The 21,917-nt window shown below is 39.2% G+C and overlaps 1 long non-coding RNA gene across 1 annotated transcript; it reads right to left on the reverse strand.

Moving 5' to 3' along the window:
• Positions 1–9,209: 9,209 nt before the first annotated feature.
• On the reverse strand, positions 9,210–16,858 carry LOC109547418 (uncharacterized). Its single transcript, XR_004527174.2, has 2 exons — positions 15,982–16,858; positions 9,210–9,818 (listed from the first exon to the last, which is right to left on the reverse strand). It is a non-coding gene; the product is annotated as an uncharacterized lncRNA (long non-coding RNA).
• Positions 16,859–21,917: the final 5,059 nt, after the last annotated feature.

Raw genomic sequence — 21,917 nt, forward strand, 5'->3', positions numbered from 1 at the left:
GAGAAATGTCTATTTAGGTCTTCTGCCCATTTTTGGATTGGGTTGTTTGTTTTCTTGTTATTGAGCTGCATGAGCTGCTTGTAAATTTTGGAGATTAATCCTTTGTCGGTTGCTTCATTTGCAAATATTTTCTCCCATTCTGAGGGTTGTCTTTTGGTCTTGTTTATGGTTTCCTTTGCTGTGCAAAAGCTTTGAAGTTTCATTAGGTCCCATTTGTTTATTTTTGTTTTTATTTCCATTTCTCTAGGAGGTGGGTCAGAAAGGATCTTGCTGTGATTTGTGTCATAGAGTGTTCTGCCTATGTTTTCCTCTAAGAGTTTGATAGTTTCTGGCCTTACATTTAGATCTTTAATCTATTTTGAGCTTATTTTTGTGTATGGTGTTAGGGAGTGATCTAATCTCATACTTTACATGTACCTGTCCAGTTTTCCCAGCACCACTTATTGAAGAGGCTGTCCTTTCTCCACTGTACATTACTGCCACCTTTATCAAAGATAAGGTGTCCATATGTGCATGGATTTATCTCTGGGCTTTCTATCCTGTTCCATTGATCTATCTTTCTGTTTTTGTGCCAGTACCATACCATCTTGATAACTGTAGCTTTGTAGTATAGTCTGAAGTCAGGGATCCTGATTCCTCCAGCTCCATTTTTCTTTCTCAAGATTGCTTTGGCTATTCGGGGTCTTTTGTGTTTCCATACAAATTGTGAAATTTTGTGTTCTAGTTCTGTGAAAAATACCAGTGGTAGTTTAATAGTGATTGCATTGAATCTGTAGATTGCTTTGGGTAGTAGAGTCATTTTCACAGTGTTGATTCTTCCAAACCAAGAACATGGTATATCTCTCCATCTATTTGTATCATCTTTAATTTCTTTCATCAGTGTCTTATAATTTTCTCCCTACAGGTCTTTTGTCTCCTTAGGTAGGTTTACTCCTAGGTATATTATTCTTTTTGTTGCAATGGTAAATGGGATTGTTTTCTTAATTTCACTTTCAGATTTTTGATCATTAGTGTATAGGAATGCGAGAGATTTCTGTGCATTAATTTTGTATCCTGCTACTTTACTAAATTCATTGATTAGCTCTAGTAGCTTTCTGGTAGCATCTTTAGGATTCTCTATGTAGAGTGTCATGTCATCTGCAAACAGTGACAGCTTTACTTCTTCTTTTCTGATTTGGATTCCTTTTATTTCTTTTTTTTCTCTGATTGCTGTGGCTAAAATTTGCAAAACTATGTTGAATAATAGTGGTGAGAGTGGGCAACCTTGTCTTGTTCCTGATCTTAGTGGAAATGGTTTCAGATTTTCACCGTTGAGGATGATGTTGGCTATGGGTTTGTCATATATGGCCTTTATTATGTAGAGGAAAGTTCCCTCTATGCCTACTTTCTGCAGGGATTTTATTATAAATGCGTGTTGAATTTTGTTGAAAGCTTCTTCTGCATGTATTGAGATGATCATATGGTTTTTCGTCTTCAAATTGTTAATATGGTGTATCACGTTGATTGATTTGTGTATATTGAAGAATCCTTGTATTCCTGGAATAAACCTCACTTCATCATGGTTTATGATCCTTTTTATGTGCTCTTGGATTCTGTTTGCTAGTATTTTGTTGAGGATTTTTGCATCTATGCACATTAGTGATATTGCTCTGTAGTTTTCTTTCTTTGTGACATCTTTGTCTGGTTTTGGTACCAGGGCGATGGTGGCCTCGTAGAAAAAGTTAGGGAGTGCTCCTCCCTCTGCTATATTTTGGAGGAGTTAGAGAAAGATAGATGTTAGCTCTTCTCTAAATGTTTGATAGCATTCGCCTGTGAAGCCATCTGGTCCTGGGCCTTTGTTTGTTGGAAGATTTTTAATCACAGTTTCAATGTCAGTGCTTGTGTTTGGTCTGTTCATATTTTCTATTTCTTCCTGGTTCAGTCCCGGCACATTGTGCATTTCTATGAATTTATCCATTTCTTCCAGGTTGTCCATTTTGTTGGCATAGTGTTGTTTGTAGTAATCTCTCATGATCCTTTGTATTTCTGCAGTGTCAGTTGTTACTTCTCCTTTTTCATTTCTAATTTTATTGATTTGAGTCTTCACCCTTTCTTTCTTGATAGGTCTGGCTAATGGTTTATCAATTTTGTTTATCTTCTCAAAGAACAAGCTTTTAGTTTTATTGATCTTTGTTATCATTTTGTTTTCATTTATTCCTGATCTGATCTTTATGATTTCTTCCCTTCTGCTAACTTTGGGGATTTTTTGTTCTTCTTTCTCTAATTACTTTAGGTGCAAGGTTAGGTTGTTTGTTTGAGATGTTTCTTGTTTCTTAATATAGAATGTATTGCTATAAACTTCTCTCTTAGAAGTGCTTTTGCTGCATCCCATAGGTTTTGGGTCGTCATGTCTCCATTTGTTTCTAGGTATTTTTTGATATCCTCCTTGATTTCTTGAGTGATCACTTCGTTATTAAGTAGTGTATTGTTTAGCTTCTATGTGTTTGTATTTTTCACAGTTCCTTTCCTGTAATTGATATCTAGTCTCATAGCGTTGTGGTCAGAAAAGATACTTGATACGATTTCAATTTTCTTAAATTTACCAAGGCTTGATTTGTGACCCAAGATATGATCTATCCTGGAGAATGTTCCATGAGCACTTGAGAAAAATGTGTATTCTGTTGTTTTTGGATGGAATGTCCTATAAATATCAATTAAGTCCATCTTGTTTAATGTATTATTTAAAGCTTGTGTTTCCTTATTTATTTTCATTTTGGATGATCTGTCTATTGGTGAAAGTGTGCTGTTAAAGTCCCCTACTATGATTGTGTTACTGTCGATATCCCTTTTCCTGGCTGTTAGTATTTGCCTTATGTATTGAGGTTCCCCTATGTTGGGTGCATAAATATTTACAATTGTTATATGTTCTTCTTGGATGAATCCCTTGATCATTATGTAGTGTCCTTCTTTGTCTCTTCTAATAGTCTTTATTTTAAAATCTCTTTTGTCTGATATGAGCATTGCTACTCCAGATTTCTTTTGATTTCCATTTGCATGGAATATCTTTTTCTACCCCCTCACTTTCAGTCTGTATGTTTCCCTAGGTCTGAAGTAGGTCTCTTTTAGACAGCATACATATGGGTCTTGTTTTTGTATCCATTTAGCCAGTCTGTGTCTATTGGTGGAAGCATTTAAACGATTTATATTTAAGGTAATTATCGCTATGTATGTTCCTATTCCCATTTTCTTAATTGTTTTGGGTTTGTTATTGTAGGTCTTTTGCTTCTCTTGTGTTTCTTGCCTCGAGAAATTCCTTTAGCATTTGTTGTAAAGCTGGTTTGGTGGTGCTGAATTCTCTCAGCTTTTGTTTGTCTGTAAAGGTTTTAATTTCTCCATCAAAGCTGGATGAGATCGTTGCTCAGTAGAGTAATCTTGGTTGTAGGTTTATTTCCTTCATCACTTTAATTATGTTCTGCCACTCCCTTATGGTTTGCAGAGTTTCTGCTGAAAGATCAGCTGTTAACCTTATGGGGATTCCCTTGAGTGTTATTTGTTGTTTTTCTCTTGCTGCTTTTAATATGTTTTCTTTGCATTTAATTTTTGATAGTTTGATTATTATATGTCTTAGCATGTTTCTCCTTGGATTTATCCTGTATGGGCATCTCTGTGCTTCCTGGAATTGATTAACTATTTCCTTTCCCATATCAGGGAAGTTTTCAAGTATCATCTCTTCAAATATTTCCTCAGGCCCTTCCTTTTCTCTTCTTCTTCTGGGACCTCTATGATTCGAATGTTGGTGTGTTTAATGTCCCAGAGGTCTCTGGGACTGTTCTCAGTTCTTTGCATTCTTTTTTATTTATTCTGCTCTGCAGTAGTTATTTCCACTATTTTATCTTCCAGATCACTTATCCGTTCTTCTGCCTCAGTTATTCTGCTCTTGATCCCTTTTAGAGTATTTAAATTTAATTTATTGTGTTGTTCATCATTGCTTGTTTCCTCTTTAGTTCTTCTAGGTCCTTGTTAAATGTTTCTTGCATTTTCTCTATTCTATTTCCAATATTTTGGATCATCTTTACCATCATTATTCTGAATTCTTTTTCAGGTAGAGTGTCTATTTCCTCTTCATTTGTTAGGTCTGCTGGGTTATTACCTTGCTCTTTCATCTGCTGTTTGTTTCTCTGTCTTTTCATTTTGCTTAACTTAGTGTGTTTGGGGTCTCCTTTTCTCAGGCTGCAGGTTCATAGTTCCCATTGTTTTTGGTGTCTGTCCAGTGCCTAAATTTTGTTCAGTGGGTTGTGTAGACTTCATTTTGGAGGGGTTTATTGCCTGTTTTCTGGTGGATGAGGCTGGATCTTGTCTTTCTGGTGGGCAGGTCTATTTCTGGTGGTGTGTTTTGGGGTGTCTGTGGCCTAATTATGATTTTAGGCAGCCTCTCTGCTAATGGTTGGGGTTGTGTTCTTGTCTTGCTAGTTTTTTGTCATAGGGTGTCCAGCACTGTAGCTTGCTGGTCGTTGAATGAAGCTGGGTGTTGGGTTGAGATGGAGATCTCTGGGAGATTTTTGCCATTTGATATTACATGGAGCTGGGACGTCTCTTGTGGACCAGTGTCCTGAATTTGGCTCTCCCACCTCAGAGGCACAGCGCTGAGTCTTGCCTGGAGCACCAGGAGCCTGTCATCCACACGGCTCAGAATCCAAGGGAGAAAACATAGAAAACAAGCAAGAAAGAGGATAAAATAAAATAAAGCAAGATAAAATACATTAATGTTATTAAAATAAAAAATAATTTTTACGAAAAAATTTTAAATAGTAAAAACAAACAAAAAAAAAAGAAAAAGAAAAGAAAAAAAAACGGATGGATAGAACCCTAGGACAAATGGTGAAAGCAAAGCTATACAGACAAAATCTCACACAGAATCATACACATACACACTCACAAAAAGAGGAAAAGAGAAAAAATAATATATCTTGCTCCCAAAGACCACCGCCTCAATTTGGGATGATTCGTTGTCTATTCAGGTATTCCACAGTTGCAGGGTACATCAAGTTGATTGTGGAGATTTAATCCGCTGCTCCTGAGGCTGTTGGGAGAGATTTCCCTTTCTCTTCTTTGTTCCCACAGCTCCCGGCTTTCAGCTTTAGATTTGGCCCCGCCTCTGCATGTAGGCCGCCTGAGGGCGTCTGTTCTTCACTCAGACAGGATGGAGTTAAAGGAGCAGCTGATTCGGGGGCTCTGGCTCACTCAGGTCTGGGGGAGGGAGGGGTACAGATGCAGCGGCAGAGGCTGCCGTGACTTTGCACCAGCCTGATGCGTGCTGTGCGTTCTCCCGGGGAAGTTGTTCCTGGATCACAGGACCCTGACAGTGGCGGCCTGCACAGACTCCCCAGAAGGCAGGTGTGGAGAGTGACCTGTGCTCGCACACAGGCTTCTTGGTGGCAGCAGCAGCAGCCTTAGCGTCTCATGCCCATCTCTGGGGTCCGCGCTAATAGCCGCGGCTTGTGCCCATCTCTGGAGCTCCTTTAAGTGGCGCTCTGCATCCCCTCTCCTCACGCACCAGGAAACAAAGAGGGAAGAAAAAGTCTCTTGTCTCTTCAGCAGGTCCAGACTTTTTCCCGGACTCTCTCCCCACTAGCCGTGGCGCACTAGTCCCTTTAGGCTGTGTTCACGCTGCCAACCACTTTCCTCTCCCTGTGAACCGACTGAAGCTCGAGCCTCAGCTCCCAGCCCCCGGCCGCCACGGCGGTGAGCAGACAAGTCTCCCGGGCTGTTGAATGCTGATCGGCACCGATCCTCTGTGCGGGAATCTATCCGCTTTGCCCTCCGCACTCCTGTTGCTGTGCTCTCCTCTGCGGCTCTGAAGCTTCCTCCCTCCGCCACCTGCAATCTCTGCCCGCGAAGGGCCTTCCTAGTGTGTGGAAACCTTTTCTCCTTCACAGCTCCCTCCCACAGGTGCAGGTCCCGTCCCTATTCTTTGACTCTGTTTTTTCTTTTTCTTTTGCCCTACCTAGGTACCTGGGGAGTGTCTTGCCTTTTGGGAGGTCTGAGGTCTTCTGCCAGCATTCAGTGGGTGTTCTATAGGAGCAGTTCCACGTGTAGATGTATTTCTGATGTATCTGTGGGTCAGAAGGTGATCTCCGCATCTTACTCTTCTGTCATCTTCTCGGAACCCCCCTCCCATCATTTTTTTTTTCGGAACATGGGCCTCTCGCTGTTGTGGCCTCTCCTGTTGCAGAGCACAGGCTCCGGACTCGCAGTCTCAGAGGCCATGACTCACGGGCCCAGCCACTCCGCATCATGTGGGATCCTCCCAGACCAGGGCAGGATCCTGCGTCCCCTGCATCAGCAGGCGGACTCTCAACCACTGCGCCACCAGGGAAGCACCCCCCCCCATCATTTTTAATATAATATTTTCTAATTTTACTTGTTATTTCTTCTTTGAGCCATTGTTTATTTAGGAATGTGTTGTGGAACTCATAGAACTCAAAATAACAGAGAGTAGAATGGTGGTTAGCAGGGGCAAAGAGGAGGGGCAAAACTGGAGCTGTTGGGCAAAGGATAAAAACCTTCAGTTATAAGATGAGTAAGCTCTGGAAATCTAATGTAGAGCATAGTGACACTAGCTAATAACACTATGTCGTGTACTTGAAACTGCTAAGAAAGTAAGCTTTCTCACTACACACACACACACACAGACACTAATGATTACTAACGAAGAGATTAATGTGTGAAATACACGATGGTGTTAATCATTGCACAAAGTACACATATGTCAAATCATCACCTTATACACCATAAATATATACAACTTAATTTGTCAATTAGACCTCAATAAACGTGGAGGGAAAAAGATGAAAGAATAACCATCATATAAAAGAGTAACAAAGTTTGAGAATCTCTGTGTTCCTTCTCCTCCTTGTCTCTCTTAGGCTCTGATACTATTCTCTGAGAGAACATCCCTTATCCATTATTCTGTGGGCCTTGTATCCATCTCACAGTGGTAATTCCCTTTTAAGTCACCTGTACTGACCACATCTGAAGTGGGTAGTGTGGAAAGTGGGGAAAGAAGTGCTGGAAAGTTGTTTCTATTCTTGAAAAATCAGTCTTTTTAGTTTTGGCACATACTTTATTTAGTTATTGATTACCTCAGAAACGTATTAGGCACTTGATATATTTCATTCTTCCAATCATTTCTATATCCTAGAAACAACACTCAGGTCCTTTCCTGGAAGTAATTTTCTGGCCTGATTTATTTTGCTCTCTTTCTTTCTGATCATAATAGAGCTACCGTGAGGCTCCATGGCACACATGTGTAAAGGCTACAACTTCTGTCTTTCTCTGTTGTTACAGTCAACAGACAAAGTTCAAAAGCACTTTTAATCTCATCTCTTACTCTTTAGGGTTTACAAGTGTTGAGGTTTTCTACTTCAAAAAGGTTTTGAATTTTTGGGTTACATTTTTTCCTTTTCATTTCTGGCCTGAAAACTAGATAATAATTTCTGAACATATGTCCACTGAAATACCCTGGTGAACACAACAAATAACCAGCATTTGGTCTGCCTCCCAAGTTATCAATATAGCAAAAGTTTCACCATTGAATAACATGCATCAACATACTTATGGTTTCCAATAAAGTTTCCTTGCCAACCACCTCCAGACACATAAGCCAATGCCACAATTTTAAGATATGTTACAGGAGCACCCCACCTCAAAGAACTAATTTCTGTATCAGATCAAATAACACTAGCTACAGTAGAGACAACTCCCAAATATCAGTGTTGATTTTTCCCTCAACCTGATGAGGGTTGAGCAGTAATATCATTATCTTTTTCCATCTTTAGTTGTGTCATCTTGGAGTCCTTTACTTCTAGGTTTGTGAGTGAACAATGTAGAAAGAGAAAGGTGCTCTTAATCTTAATTATATTTAAGTGTAGTATGATTTAATATGAAGACTTTGTCGCTTTAAAAATAATACTATATTTATCAGTGTGTGTGTGCACGTGTGTATGTGTGGTCTGAATTAACTATTCTGTTTGTGGAACCTTAGGACCACAAGAAAAGATACACTTAAAGAACATATCTCTCATTTCCCAGCTTACTTCAGAGTAGGTTAAGAACTTAGAAAAAAGGTGCATAGCAACAATAAATTTACAAATCTAAATAAACATTGTAAACTCCAATGTGTTCTTCAAAACAATCAAAAAAGTAATCTCAGAAGTGAAAAAATATAGTAGGACCCTGGATTTTGATGAGTTTTTGGAATAAGAAGAGCAGGTCGTACCCGTGAAGAGAAGGCAACCCTTTACCTGCTAAGGACCTTTCTTATTTCCCTTTCTTCTGTACTACCCAGGATTTAAGAACTAGTGTAAGTTTTTTCAGAATACCCCACTAATTCCAAAAGTTCTTCATCTGCAATATCACATTACAAATAAGGTTAATTAAAGACTTCCACGGTGGTCCAGTGGTAAAGAATCTGTATTCCAATGCAGGAGACGCAGATTCAATCCCTGGTCAGAGAACTGAGATTCCACATGATGTGGGGCAACTGAGCCTGAGCACCACAACTACTGAGCCCACGATCCACAATTAGAGAGAAGCCCACAGTCCTCAGTGAACAGTGCACGTGCTGAAAAGAAGTATCTCACATGCCACAACAAAGATCCTGTGTGCTGCAACGAAGGCCTGACGCAGACAAAAATTTATTAAAAATTGTTTTAAAATAAGGTTAATTTCAAGAGAAAAAGAGCAACAGATTATGAAAGGGTAATAGAGTTTAAGAATCTTCTGTTTGCTATACTAGTTATGTCTGGGCAACTTTCCAGCTGGAGCAAACATTGTTGTGGTGATGGTGGTGTTGGTGGTGATGGTGATGATGACAGAAATAGTGATGACCTGCGGCCTAAAAAAATTGTGTGTCCAGCATTGTGCCAACTGAATTACACACATTTGTGGAATCTTTATTCCCCAGTCAAGTTTGCAACAAAAATGATTTTCCCCAATTTTAGTAAAGAGACTGATATTGTGAGGAGTTAAATAATTTTTCCTCAAATCAATCAAGCAATAATTAAGAAAATAACCTGGATTTGAAATTATATACAAATAATCATCGATATGACTCAAAACTAAGATAACACGGATTGGGAGAGCCTGAAATTTGGGATCAAAGGAGGAGAGAAATCAACCAAAATTATAATGTGATATTGCTAAAAGCAGGTTTTAAAAGAAAGAAGATATTTTTACCATCACACAAAAGAACTGTATTTTATTCAGGAAGTGGAGGATAAGTAACAATGGCTCATCTGCCCAAGTGACAAACAGACACAGAAGACAGTGAGAGAATCCTCAACTGGTGAGCAGAAGGAAAGTTTCTACTCTTCCTTCTAAAGTTCTGTGATGCTTTTTCAGCTACCTCTCAGAGGGAAGCGATATACCAGCCTCAGGAAGGAAACCTCTGGCTGTCAGGAATCACCAGAGGAATAATGCAGGCTGAAGGGTGGAGAAGCTTCTTCTATATCCACGAGAGGCTTTGAAGAGAAGATGAAGGTGGTGCTGTGGAACTAGGGGAGCCAATTGTCCTTATCCTTTCCTGAGGCAGATAAAAGCTCAAGCTGTTACTTGTTATTGGGTGGGCACTTCTGCTGGCATTGTTGGAGAAGTGGCACAGGAGGACATTTCTGCTGGAATGCTGAGGCAGGCATGGCTCAGGGCACTTTATAGATGGGCAAAGCTCTGAGCACATAGGTGGGCAAGACTCAGGGCACTTAGGTGGGCACACTGGTGGTGGTTGGCAGGGCTGCTTGCACTGCTGCTGTTGAGAAGACATTTTTCTGGAGTCTTAGAATCTGAAAGAAAGCATATGACACTGTTCACAAGAAGGACTTCCTACAGAGAGAAGCGCAAAAGCTTGCGTAATAAAAACAGATAGTATCTCTCCAATCGCTAAGTATGTGCTTTAATCTCTTTAACACATTTGAATGAATTTCTGACTTCTCTCTTGCTTTTTAGCAAATCGTTTCATCAACCCAGAGAAAACCTTCTCTTTTCTCATGCAACTTTTCCAAAGAAAATATCGTTGTTTGAAAGAAAAAGCAGTGTTTTCTGTTTTTGTTTAGTTTTTTTTTTTAATGAAAACAACATCTTCAGAAAAGGCCACCACAATTTCTAAAATCCTGAGCAAGCTCACAAGCAATTCCTATCAACATTTTCTATCATGAGGTCCCGACAGTATGACTTATGTGCAGAGCAAAGGGCAATTAGGAAGAATGTAAGTGTCTCACACGTTCTAAGATAAATACCTCTGTCATCAAGCAGAGGGACATGAAAAAGGTATAGAAAAAGGAAAAATACATTGTTCCTTATCTCTTCATGTCAAAATTTCCTATTAATTTCTTTCTCAATAAGGAATTCAAAATATGTATTAGAAATCTAATAAATGCAGTGTACCATTGTGCCCAAATTCCAAGTTCCCATTCACTAAGTAACATTAAGCCCATGTTGATAACTTTGGACCCATCAAATTTGCTGTCTCCATGATAAACTCAACATTTGAAAGCCCAAGAAAATGTTGAACTGAAGAATCAGGCTCACAAGTGTCTGCAAACTCAGTCGGAACCCGAGTAGCAGGAGGATGGCCGTCATGCAGCAGAGGACCTATTATTGGGGCTTTCTGCCACACCCAGGGGGAAGTGGAGCTGACAAACTGGCTTGGTCCAAACACTTCCCATCCAGAATGCAAATCCATCCATAATTGGCTTGGTAGGGACTCTGAAAACAGTAAATGTTGTGCTCCAGGAATTCCTGTCTGGATTATGTTCTCATCATTCAGAGAGACCCTGCCTTAGCTCTCCGTTTTTGTGGTTTATGGCAGTGGAAGGATTTGGGGGGTTCTCTAACTTGTAGTCAAAAGTTCCCTTTCTTGATTGGGGAATATGACCAATTTCTATCTTTCACCTTCCTTGACTTCTAAAACTTCCTGCCTAGTTGCACTTGAACTGGTGGCAATTTTGTTGTACAAACTGGTTTGAAAATAGCCAGGCCACCTGGTGAATCATTTCTCTTTACCTCAAGTCCTTCTTTAACGCATTTCCCCTTGATCCATTGGTTTCTAAAGGAAGTATCCTTTCTTCTTCTAAAATGGACTGAGGGAAGGTTGCATATCATTTCAGATGAATTACCACCATGATAGGTAGGCAAGTTTAATAAAGTGGTGACCTCTAGGATCCACCTTTCACTGCTTTGCTCCTTCAAATAAAGAACATCCAGCAGTCAGGTCCATTTACAAGTTGGTTTCACTTCCGGCCACAAGGAATTCAGTAGGAGTGTAGCATCACCTACCATAACTCAGATGAGCTGGCAGCTCAGACCCTAGACTTACAACAGAAATGAAGTTTTTTGCTCATACCTCCCAAAAGTGACGTACGACTGGCTCCTACCTAATTTCTCCCAACTGACCTGTTTAGATTTCTTCAACTTTTGAGGAAAGCTCAGAGAAGTGTGCAAATTTTCTTGCTTCTTGGCCTTTGAAATTTTGGGAAAACCCAATTTAATATGCAATGCCATTCAAACAATTAATGTTATATATATTTAATATTTATAAATTATTTAAAAACATGCTGTTTCGAATCAAATCTATAGGTAAATTCAATAAAAAATTGAAATCACTTTATTAATAATGCACTCACTGAGGGGGAAGGGTAAGCTGAGAAAAAGTGAGAGAGTGGCATGGACATATATACACTCCCAAATGTAAAATAGATAGCTAGTGGGAAGCAGCTGCATAGCACAGGGAGATCAGCTCGGTGCTTTGTGACCAACTAGAGGGCTGGGATATGGAGGGTGAGAGGGAAATGCAAGAAGGACAAGATATGGAGATATACGTATACGTAAGCTGATTAACGTTGTTATAAAGCAGAAACTAACACACCATTTTAAAGCAATTCTATTCCAATAAAGATGCTAAAAAATAAATTTAAAAAATTACTAAGTTTTAAAAAAAAAGGAGTCACTGAAGTTCATTGTCATTCATATACAACTTCTTAATCATTAGTAATAATTTTGTTATAATTTTAGCCTACTTTTTATATTTTCAGTATTGGTAACAGTGGAGCATATGTCAAATAGACTTATTTCCTGCTCTACGTTCTTCATACAATTTGTCAATGTGCTGGAAGGAAGCTATGATGTTTAATTTATGGGTCAGATTCACTGGCACAGGTCTCCAGTTTTCTGGTAAAACATTATCTGTGTGTTCCTGTAAGGATGATTTTGGACAAGAGTATTGTTTAAATCAGTGGCCTGAGTTAAGGCGGTTGCCCTCTATAAGGTGGGAAGTTCTCATCCAATCCACTGAAAGCCTGAATAGAACAAGGCTGACGATCCCCCAGGTAAAAGAGTATTCCCCTGTCAGAGGGACTTCCAGCAGAGTTTCAGCTCTGCAGACTTTGCGTTTCCAGACATTTTATTCTCTCACTCTCTTTCTCTCTCTCTGTCCTTGTCCCACTTTCTGTAACATATTTCTGTATGTATATATGTACATATATATTGTAATATATAATTTGAATATTTCCTCTGTCATTTCATGTACATGTTTACCTATGGCCAATTAAAATAAAAATTTTCAAAGTTATTAGGAAGTGAAGTTAAAGCCAAACATAGTAATATAATATGACACATGGGGTGTGGAATTATGACAAATATAATGAGCTTTTATCAAATAACTGAAGTGCAGGAACCAGTGCCTTAGCATGTACTCCAAAGATTTCTTTTCTGCCTTTTCAGTGATTTAGCTGTCAACAGTTTTTCTACAGCTCCTCCCTTCTATACTGGACATGAACACTACTCTTCTCTATGCTGTCCCATTCGGCACTGAAGAATCTTGTGCTGGGTCATGGTAGGTGAAGGCCCTTGTCTAGTTTAGGAATAGAGTTGCAAATCTCACTTTATGATACTGTAGAATGTGGAAACACATGTTTAATGGAATCAGGATGTCCCATCTCACCTGACGCGAACTTTTCCCTAGACCGATGTCGTGCATGTAAAATTCCTTTATCAGGAAATAATACTCTTGTATTCCATAAGAAAATACCAGATTTCAATTGTGTGAAACCAAAACTAGATACAAGATACCACTGAAGACTCAGAGCACCACATATAAATGATTCAGAGTGACTTTGGCTGGGAGAGAGAAGCAAAGCACTACAGGTCTGACATCTGGCTGAAATGTGAACTTAGGGCACATCTGATATATTTGCTTTGCTCTACTCATTCCAACAATATTTTAGGTTTTTGAAGACAGTAATTTGAAAAAAAAATTTCACTGTTTATTCTCTCTCATCCTCTTCAACGTTCCAGAACCCTCAACATGCCATATTATCTTCACTACCAATATCTACCCCTTAACCGTCCAATTTGGTACTTTGACATATCGCCCATGCATTTAGTAATAGTCCTTTCATATATTTCATTTTTTCAATTTTTCCTGCAGTCAGAAGGAAGAACTGGCTTAGTACCTTGTCTAGCCGAAATAATAAGGAAGCTTCTTAGGAATGGGGTTTTATAATGGGACAGCAGGAGGAAGAGGAGAATGAGGAGGAGAGGGAAAGAAAGAGGAGACACTTGAAAACTAGGAAAGACTCATCAGCTGGGCATGTGCCAGAAGGCCAGAATTAAACTTTCCCTGAGCTCAGTCACATCTTCACTGACTACTATATATTTTTAAAATAATATGATACATTCTTATAAAAATGTAGCTATATCATTTAATATATTATGGGGAAAACATAAAGCTGTTAAAAAATGAGCATGTCTATTAAACGGCCAAAAATAATCACTGCTTATATTTTGCTGTATTTAGTGTTACGAGTTTTCAATTTTCATATACCCACACACATGCATACATGTCTATCAGGTTACTGATTTGAGATCATCTTTTGTAATATAGATATCTCCAGGCATAGGTTGCACTTTGTGCTGCATTACATTTATCCGGAAAGATCTTATATGTTTTCTTTTCATTTTCATTCACACAAGTTATTTTCTATTTATTTCTTATTTCTTCTTCGCACCATTGTTTATTTACGAATGTGTTTCCAAATACACAGATGTCACAGACACAGAGTAGAATCGTGGTCAAGAGGGTCTGAGGGGTCAGGCAAAAGTGGAGATGTTGGGCCAAGCGTACAAGCCTGCAATCATACAATGAATGAGTTCTCAGAGTCTACAGTAGAGCATGGTGATCTAGCTAATAACACTCAGTTGTGTACTTGAATCTTGCTGAGAAATTAGACCATAAGCATTCCCATCACTCACACAAACACACACACACACACACACACACAGACATACACACATTACATTGTTACTTATAAAGTGATTAATGTACTAAGTGACCAACGGTGGTAATCACTGCACAAAGTACACATATGTCAAGTCATCACATTATACACCGTAAATATGTACAATTTCATTTGTCAATTATACCTCAATAAACCCGGAGGGAAAGCATGAAGGAATAACCATCATACAAGAGAGTAACAATGTTTGAGCATCTCTGTGTTCCTTCTCCTCCTTGATTCTCTTAGGATGTGATACTATTCGCTGAGAGAGCTTCATTTATCCATTATTATCTTGGGGCCTTGTACCCATCTCAGAGTGGATATTCCCTATGAATCACCTGTACTGACCATATCTGATTTGGGTAGGGTGGCAAGTGGGGAAATGTGGGTAGGAAAGTAGTTAGTAATTTTGAAAATCATTCTTTTTCATTTTGGCACATAGTTGACTTAGTTCTCCATTCCTTCAAAAACTTATTTGGCACCTGATATAATTTAGTCCTCCAATCATTTCTATGTCCTAAGGATCTCAGTAAAGTACTTTTGTAGAAGTAATTTTTTGGCCTGATTAAATTACTGTTTTTCCCCCTAACGTAACAGACCTACCATGAGGCTCCATGACACACAAGTGGAAAGATGACAACTTCTGTCTCTTTTCTCTGTTGTAACAGTAAACTGAAATTGGAATTCTAGTTGAAAATCATTTCTAATCTTATCTCTTGCACTTTAGGACTTAAAAGCAGTGAGTTATCTAATTCAACAAGCTTTTGAATTTCTGGGCTGTATTACTTTTCTTTTCATTTCTGGCCTGTCAACCATAAAGTTTTTTCTGAACATACGTCTACCGAAATACCCTGGTAAATTAAAAAATGAGCAACCTTTAGTTTGCCTCTAAAGATACCATAGACAACCATAACTGCAAACATTTTGCTAGGGAATAACATGTAGCACCATATTTACGACTTCCAATATCACATTCCTTTCCAACCAACTCCAGACACATAAGCCAATGCCTCAATTTTAAGATTTGTTACAGGAGCATCCCACCTCAAAGAACTAATTTCCATGTCAGCTCAAATAACAGTAGCTACAGTAGAGAAAACTCCCAAATAGCACTGTTAATTTTCCACTCATGTCATAGTCTGATGAGCGTTGAAAAGTAACATGGGCATCTGTTTGCTTCTGCAGTTCTGGCATCTTTGACTCCTTTACTTCTAACCACAAGAAGGGATATGCATAATGAACACATCCCTTTTCACAGCTTACTGGACCAGTAAGCTAAGCATTTGGGAAACATGCTGCATAGCAACAGTCATTTTGTAAATCAAGATAAACATTGGAATCCCCAGTGTATCTCAAAGGTGGGGTCAAAATAATCAAGAATGTAATTTCCGAGGTGAAAAAACATCATAAGACCCTGCGGTTGTTGAGTTTTGCAGAAAGAAGAGCACGTTGTACACATGGAGAATAGGTAGCATTTTGTCTAGTAAGGTCCCTTTAAATTCCCTTTCTTTTGTACTACCCATGTTTTCAGAACTATTATAATTTTATACAGAGTATCCCAATAATTTCCCAAACTGGTTATTTTGTGGTGTCAGATTAAAAATTGGGTTAAATTGGAAAAGAAAAACAACACAGAATATGAATGGGTAATAGAGTTTAAGAATCTCCTTACTTGCTCTCCGAGGTATGTCAGAGACACTCCCCTGCTCGGAGCACCTGGGGTGCGGGTGGTGACGCTGCTGGTGTTGGTGTTGGTGATGAAGACAGGGATAATGATGATCGGCCACCTCTCAAATGCCAATTACGTGCACGGCACTGTGCCAACTGAATGACACACATTCTTGTAAATTTTATGCCTAAGCAAGTTGGCGCTGTAAATGTGATTTTCCCCAGAGTTTATCAAAGGATTTGAAATCCCAAGAAGTTACAAAACTTGTTCCTTAAATGAGTCAAGCAATAATTAGGAAAATAACCTGGGTTTTTAACTGTATAGAAATAATCATTGATACGACTCAAAATTCAGATAACACTGACTGTGAAAGCCTGAAACTCGGGATCAAAGAAGGATAGACATCAAGCAACATTATCATATGATATTGCTAAAAGCAGGTTTTCAAAGAAAGGAAATATTTTCCCATCTCACAAAAGAACTGTATTTTATTCAGGACGTGGAGGATAAGTAACAATTGCTCAGCTGGTAGAAACCCATGCCCAGGTGACCGACCGACACAGAAGACAGCGAGAGAATCCTCAGAGGGCGCCCAGGAGGAGAGCGGCTGCTCTTCCTTCTGAGGCTCTGCGATGCTTTCTTGGGCACCTCCCAGAGGGAAGCAGTACAGCACCCGCAGGTAAGAAACCTCTGTCTGTCAGGAAGCAGCACTCGCATATTGAGGCTGAAGGGTGGAGAAGCTTCTTCCGTATCCATGATAGGCTTTGAAGAGAAGAGGAAGGTGGAGCTCTGGAACTAGTTGAGCTGATTGTCCTTATCCTTTCCAGATGCAGATAAAAGCTCAAGCTCTTACCTACTCTTGGGTGGGCACTTCTGCTAGCAATGTTGACCAGGTGCCCCAGGAGGGCATTTCTGCTTGCACTGCTGAGGCACGCATGGGTCAGGGCACTTTATAGGTGGGCAAGGGTCTGGACACTTGCAAGGTGGGCAAGGGTCTGGACACTTGCAAGGTGGGCAAGGGTCATGGCATTTTGGTGTGCACACTGGTGGTGGCTGGCAGGGCTGCTTGCACTGCTGATGTTGAGAAGACATCTTTCTGGAGTCTTAATATCTGAAAGAAAGTATATGACCGTGTTCACAACAAGGAATTCCTATAGGGAAAACAGCAAAATCTTGTGGAATAGCAACAGATAATATCTCACCGATCTCTAAGTATGTGCTTTAATCTCTTTAATACCTTTTAGTGAATTTCTGACTTCTCTCTCGCTCTTCAGAAAATCGTTACATCAGCCCAGAGAAAACCTTCTCTTTCCTCATAGAACTTTTCTAAAGAAAATATCTTTGTGTTGAAGAAACATGCAATGTTTTCTCTTTTGGTTTTTTTCCTTGTTTCCTTCTTTGTTTCTTTTTTACTTTTTTATGAAAACGACATCTTCAGAAAAGGACCTCACATGTTCTAAAATCATGGGCAAGATCACAAGAAATTTTGATCAACATTTTCTCTCATGAGTTCCCGATATGATGACTTATATCCAGAGCAAAGGGCAATCAGGATGAGTGTAAGGGTCTCACACGATCTAAGATAAATGTCTCTGAAATCACAGCAGAGGTCCAAGAGAAAGTCATAGAAAAAGGTAAATACTTTTCTCTATGTCTCTTCATGTCAAAATTTCCTGTTAATTTCTTTTTCAATAGAGGAATTCAAACTAGGTAGCAGAAATCTAGTAAATACAATACAACATTGTGCCCACATTCCACGTTCCCATCCACCAAATAGAATTATACTCATGATGATAACTTTGGACCCATCAATCTTGCTGAATCCAGCAGAAACTGAACATTCAGATGTCCAAGAGCAAAGTTGAAATGAGGAATCAGACTCACCAGGTTCTCCAAATTCAATTGGACTCGAATAGAAGGAGGATAGCCATCGTGCAGCAGAAGACCTTTTTATTGGAACTTACTGCCCCACCCAGGGGGAAGCGGAACTACCAAACTTGGCCTGGTCCAATCATTTCCCAACCCAAATGCAAATCCATCCATAACTGGCTTGGCAGGGACGCTGAAAACAGGGAATATCCTCTTCCAGGATCTCCTCACTGGATTATGTTCTCATGACTCACAGATTCCCTGCCTTAGCTCTGAGTTTCAGTCATCTAAGGCAGTGGGAGCTCTTGGAGCCCTCCCTAACTTGTAGTCAAAACTTCCATGCTTGACTGTGGAGGATCACCCCTTCGTATCCTCCACTATCCTTGACTCTACAATTTCCTGCTTAATTGCATTTGATCTGTTGGAAAATTTGTTGTACATACTGGTTTGAAATGGGCCTCGCTACCTGGTGACACATGTCACTTTGCCTCAAGTGTTTTTTACAATTCCTTTCAGTTTGATTCATGACTTGCTAAACAAAGTCTCGTTTCATCTTCAAAAAAGGTCTGAGGGACATTTGCATATCATCTCATATGATTCCCTATCTTGACACTTGGAAACGTGTAGTAACGTATTGACCACTACGGTCCTCCTTTCACCGTTTGCTCGTTCAAATAAAGAGCATGCAGCAGTCAGATTCCTGTGACCTTTATAAATCTGTTTTACTTCCTGCCACAAGGAATTCACTAGTCACATAGCATCCCCTACCATATATCAGATGAGCTGGCAGCCCAGATGCAAGACTTACAACAGAAATGAAGCTTTTTGCTCATATCTCCCAAAGGGACATAACACATGCTCCAATCTAATTTTTCCCAAATGACCTCATTGGATGTCTTCAATTTTTGAAGAAATCTCAGAGGATTGTTCAATTTTTCTGGCTTCCTGTTGCTTTGAATTTATTGTGAAACCCAACCTATTATGCAAAGCCATTCATGCAACTAATTTTTATGTATTTAATACATATGAATCATTTAAACACATTTTGTTTCACATCAAATCTAGGGTAAATTCAAGAGGAAGTTGAAATCACTTGATTAAAAATGCAGTCACTGATGTCCATTGCCATTCATGTACAACTTCTTAATCATTAATAAGAATTTTGTTATATTTTAAACCAATATTTTGCATTTTCCATTTTTGTCATGGTGGAGCATGTGTCAAATGAACCTATTTCCTGCTCTACATTCTTCATACAATTTGTCAATGTGCTGGAAGGAAGGTTTTCAGGTTAATTTATGGGTCATATTCACTTGCACGGGTCCCCAGTTTTCTGGTCAAGCATTATTCTTTGTGATTCTCTAAGGATGATTTTGGATGAGAGTATTATTTAAATCAGTAGCCTGAGTTATGTCGGTTGCCCTCTATAATGTGGGAAGTTCTCATCCAATCCACTGATGGCCTGAATAGAACAAGACTGACGCTCCCTCAGGTACAGGAATATTCCCCTCTCCAATGGACTTGCAGCAGAGTTTCAGCTCTTCAGACTTTGCGTGTTCCACACATATTAATCTCTCTCTCTCTGTTCTTGTCCCTCTTTCAGTAGCATATTTCTCTATGTATATATGTACGCACATTTGTAATATATAATTTGAATATTTCATCTGTCATTTCATGTACATGATTACCTATGGCCAATTAAAATAATAATTTTCAAAGGTATTTTGAAGTGAACTTAAAGCCAAGCATATTAATGTAATATGACACATGGGGTGTGGAATTACGACAAATATACTGAGCTATTAGCCAAGAACTGAAGTTCCAGAACCATTGCCTTAGCATGTCCACCAAAGATTTCATTTCTGCCTTTTCAGTGATTTAGATGTTAACATGTTTTCTAAGTTCCTCCCTTCGGTCCTGGATATGAGCACTACTCTTTTCTATGCTGTCCCCATGGGCACTGAAGAGTCTTTTGATGGGACATGGTTGGTGAAGGCCCTGTCTGGTTTAGGAATAGAGTTGCAAATCTTGCTTTATGGTACTGTAGAATGTGGGAACAGATGTTTAGTGGAATCAGGATATCCTATCTCAGCTTACGCGAACTCTTCCCTAGACCGCTGTCGTGCGCTTAAAATTCCTTTATCAGGAAATAAATCTCTTGTATTCCAGAAGTGAATACGACGTTTCAATTGTGTGAAACCAAAAGTAGATATAAGGTACCATTTCAGATTCAGAGTATCACATATAAATGTTTCAGAGTGACACTGAGAGGGCAAAGATAATCAAAGCACTAAAGGTGTGACATCTGGATGAAATGTGAAATTAGGGCACATCTGTATTTGCTTTTTTCCACTCAGTCCAACAATGTTTTAGGTCTTTGAAGAGAGAAATTTGAAAAAAAATGTTCACCGTTTATTCTCTGTCTTCTTCTTCACGTGCCAGAACCCTCAACCTGCCATATTATCTTCACTGCCAATATCTACCCCTTAACCGTCCAATTTGGTACTTTGACATATCGCCCATGCATTTAGTAATAGTCCTTTCATAATTCTTCCTGCAGTCAGAAGGAAGAACTGGCCTAGTAACTTGTCTTGGCCAAATAATCAGGAGCTTCTTAGGAATGGGGTTTTATAATGGGACAGCAGGAAGAAGAGGGGAATGAGGAGTAGAGGAGGAGAAAGAGGAGACACTTGAATCCTGTGAAAGTCATCAGCTAGGCATGTGCCAGGAGACCCGGTCGTAAACTTTCCTTGCAGCTCAGACACATCTTCACTGACTGATATTTATATTTTTAACAATATGATACATTTTTATATAAATAAAGGTATATAATTGAATATATAATGGGGAAAACATAAAGCTGTTAAAAAGTGATCATGTCCATTAAACGGCCAAAATTATTCACTGCTTATACGTTGCTGTATTTAGTGTTACGAGTTTTCAATTTTCATATACCTACACACATGCATCCATGTGTATCAGGCTACTGATTTGAGATCATCTTTTGTAATATAGATATCTCCAGGCATAAGTTGCTCTCTTTGTGCTGCCTTACATTTATCCCCAAAGTTCTTGTATGTTTTCTTTGCATTTTCATTCATCTCAAGTTATTTTCTATTTATTTGTTATTTCTTCTTTGCACCATTGTTTATTTAAGAATGTGTTTCCAAACTAACAGATGTCACAGCAACAGAGAGTAGAATGGTGGTCAGCAGGGTCTCACGGGTTGGACAAAGGTGGAGGTTTTGGGCCAACGGTACAAGCCTGCAATCATACAATGAATGAGTCTCATAGTCTACAGTACAGCATGGTGATCTAGCTAATAACACTCAGGTGTCTATTTGAATCTTGCTGAGAAATTAGACCATAAGCATTCTCATCTCACACACACACACACACACACACGCACACACACAAAACAGAGAGACATACACACATTTCATTTTTACTTATGAAGTGATCTATGTGCTAAGTGACCGATGTTGGTAATCACTGCATAAAGTACACATACGTCAAGTCATCACATTATACACCGTAAATATGTACAATTTCATTTGTCAATTATTCCTCAATAAACCCGGAGGGAAAGCAGAAGGAATAAGCATCACACAACAGAGTAACAATGTTTGAGCATCTCTGTGTTCCTTCTCCTCCTAGGCTCTCTCAGGATCTGATACTATTCTCTGAGAGAGCTTCCTTTATACAGTATTCTCTGGGGTCCTTGTAATCACCTCAGAGTGGATATTCCCTTTTAGTCACCTGTACTGACCATATCTGATTTCCTAGGGTGGAAAATAGGGAAAGGTGGGCGGGAAAGTCGTTAGTAATCTTGAAAATCATTCTTTTTCGTTTTGGCCCATAGTTAATTTAGTTCTCAATTCCCTCAGAAACTTATTAGGCACCTGATATAATTTCAGTCCCCCAATCATTTCTATGTCCTACAGATCTCAGTTAGGTCCTTTTGTAGAAGGAATTTTCTGGCCTGATTAAATTACTGCCTTTTCCCCTAACATAATACAGCAACCATGAGGCTCCCTGGCACACAGGTGGAAAGATGACAACTTCTGTCT

Source organism: Tursiops truncatus, chromosome 1 (genome assembly GCF_011762595.2).
Source record: "Tursiops truncatus isolate mTurTru1 chromosome 1, mTurTru1.mat.Y, whole genome shotgun sequence".
In the NCBI taxonomy this organism is placed as follows: Eukaryota; Metazoa; Chordata; class Mammalia; order Artiodactyla; family Delphinidae; genus Tursiops; species Tursiops truncatus.